This window comes from Phalaenopsis equestris, unplaced genomic scaffold (assembly GCF_001263595.1).
Source record: "Phalaenopsis equestris unplaced genomic scaffold, ASM126359v1 Scaffold000353, whole genome shotgun sequence".
NCBI classification, from domain to species: domain Eukaryota; kingdom Viridiplantae; phylum Streptophyta; class Magnoliopsida; order Asparagales; family Orchidaceae; genus Phalaenopsis; species Phalaenopsis equestris.
Window position 1 is genome coordinate 138281 of NW_018164795.1, and position 3206 is coordinate 141486.

Sequence of the window (3206 nt, forward strand, 5' to 3'; positions counted from 1 at the left end):
TATCGAGAGTATTCTTAGGTAACTTTTGTTATCTAAGATGTAATTAACTATAGGGGCTTGCCCCTATAGGAAGCTTTTCCCGAACCCAGCATAATATAAACCCTATTTAATTCCTTATATTAAATATGGGAATTTGTCGGCCAATATATTGGTTCCGCAGATCAAACGGATGTCATGACTTTCTCTAGTTTATTTGATCGAGCCTCACCCTCAATTCTTGTATTCATCCATTGGGATAGATACAGAATTTGAGGTAAAGTGCTCTTCCATTTAAACTATGAAAATTATGGGGTCAGTTTGACTTCATCTTTTTCAAAACTAAATTTTTTTAACGTCCTTCCGAAGCGGGCAACGGGATTTCAATTCCGATGACCGACAGCTTCTTACGGACAAACTCCACACCAAAAATAGTGCCGACATATGCCAAGGTGGTAGTGATCTGAGGTGTGTCAGGTGGCAGTGACCCGAAAGGGTTAGGAGTGCTGAGACGACAGTGACCCAAAATGATTGGGTTTGTCGAGGAGGCAGTCACCTAAAGGGTTGATTGATTCCCATTGGAGGGAATCACATGCATGTGAAGTAAGTGTGTGGACAAATACTCAAGTGTAATTCAAATATGCAACACATGCTCTTGTAAAAGGTATGCAAGTGCAAATGCGTGTGCATAAGGAAATGATATACACATTACACAAAGATGTCATGGGCAGAGATGCTAAGTATCATGCTCATGTGAAATATGACTACTAGCCATAAACATGTAGGGACACATATTTATGAGGTGCACAATGAATGTGCCAGGTGTGGATGTTTTGGTGCAAGCAAACAATACACACCAGATGCAACAAATGATTATGCAAAGTATCATATGGATAATTCTCATGCACATATAAGATATGCACAATGCAGAATGCAAGGCTGAAGATGCTGAGGCAACCTGTCAAAATAAAAATGCAAGGTCGACTGTGTCGGCTCGACTGGTCGAACCAAAGTGTAGGGTTGATCATGTCGGGGCGGCTGATCAAAACAAAATGCAAGGGTTTATAGTGTCAAGGCGGCCCATCAAACCAAAATGCAAAACACAAAACATACATCATAATAATACGTACAATGTAATGTAATTATTGTGCATGATAGCAAATCATACTCGCCCTAGCACACTCACATAGGAACCTAGGTTTGACATGATGAAATCGTAGCTACCATTTCGTTGCTCAATAATGGAGGGCCTACTTCCAGCCAATCAGCAGAATGTGAAATACTTTTCCATGTGGTCCCTCTTTTACAAGTGAAACCTCCTCTCATAAATATAACTTTCATAATTTAGCCTTAAACCATTCATCAGGAGTTAAGGCCACTAAATAGTCATAGGATTATTTGTATCCCGGACGATAGGTTTTTGGTGCTAAAGGTTTCTAAGGGGAAAACACTTAGCATTCACAAGGTATTTATCCATGAAAGCTTCCTAACATAGAAGACCTCCCTCTAGCACATAAGCCCTAATTCTTAAATCTCTAACATCCAGCCTAGGGGTGTCGGAACTATTTTGGATTAAGGAGTTATTGAGTTGTCGCCTGCTAGGATGGATGTCCTAACACCTGTTTTAATTTAATTTATATATATAATTTGGAAAAAATAGTATTTTAAAATTTTAAAAATATAAAACCGAACCGATCTCATATCCTTAGTAGTTTAAATAAACGAGTCTAATACCACAAGTAGTGCACTTATCCTAAGGAATAAATACATTACTTACTAATGAAGGCTTGATTAAATAAACTAAATATTGTATGACATTCGTTTAGATCTGCGAAAACCATTTTATTTATAAGCCAAAAATTTCTCCTATTTAATACAAAAAATTAAATAGGGTTTATATTAAGCTGGGTCCGGAAATGCTTCCTATAAGGGCAAGCCTCTATAGTTAATTACATCTTAGATAACTGGAGTCACCTAAGAAAACTCTCGATAAAATTAGGGGATATTATCTTCATGGAATTCAAAAGGGTAGGATTTTTTAACGAGATCAGACAAAAAGGTGTGAAAGAGGAATGACTCAAGTTTGGAATATTTTATTATGGAATCTAGAGGAGGAATAACTAGGAGATGTCATAGATCCGGAGGAGAATCTTGGTGACTTCCCAAACTATCCTATGGTTTGGCTTCAATTTTGGAGATTAGAATTATTGAATGTTTCATCCCTGCAATTTTATTAATTAGGGCTTATATTCGTATGAAATGATCACACAAATAGCGTGGAAGATGTGAGGATTTAGGTCGTGACAAACGACAACCTCAGAATCCTAAAGCAGGTTAGGGCTTAAATTGTATAACAGAGCTATACAAAAACCTAAAGATAAATTGAGGATTTACGTTGCATAAGAAAACAACCTCGAATTCCTATGGATTTGTTACTTAATTCTACATAATGGTTTAGCTGGTGAAGACATATTTTGCTGTTGAAGATGGTCGAGCTGCCCACAATGCTAGCTCCAAGCTCCTCGCCGTGGCAAGTTTAAGTTTTTGAATGTGTCAAATTATGATTTCAAATCAGATATCCCTATGGTTATGATCATTTAAATATTATGGGGCATGCTAAAGTTGATTAGAGTGACACCGGTTATGATCCTACGGTTCCCTCGTTCCGGTACCACTATTTTCTATCGGATTCACTTAGTCTAAATGAATTTACTAAACTCAACTTAATGGATTTCGTACTTTCATTTAGATCGTGGGAAATCTCGTTAGCAATCGTAGGTTACCTCCTACGAGGGATTCCCGATCACCCGATAGAGACGTCTTAATTTAGTTGCAATTATTGGTTTGTGATGTCTGCGATTAAATTTTGAGTTGCCTTATAGTTGCCTTATATTTTGAATGTTGTGGCGGTGAATTTTATCTTGGTTGATTTTAGTTTTAGTTTTGGTTTCAGTTTGTGGCTTTCCTAAAGGTTTTAGTTTTCATGCAGGGTAACATCGTTGTTTAGCATGCAAATTTATAAGTATAAAAGTACAATGTAGGAAAGTACAAGAAAAGAAAGCACTGTAATCTATAAAAGCATACATAGTGAGTCTTCTCATTCCTCCACCTGAAACTTCAGTAATTGCATGTTGACCTCACTTTTGGTTGAGGTCTAGAAACTTCTTTAGTAGCCTAGGTCTAGCCATAGGATTTTCCTATTAACTAGTCTTAGAAAACTAGAAAAGGTA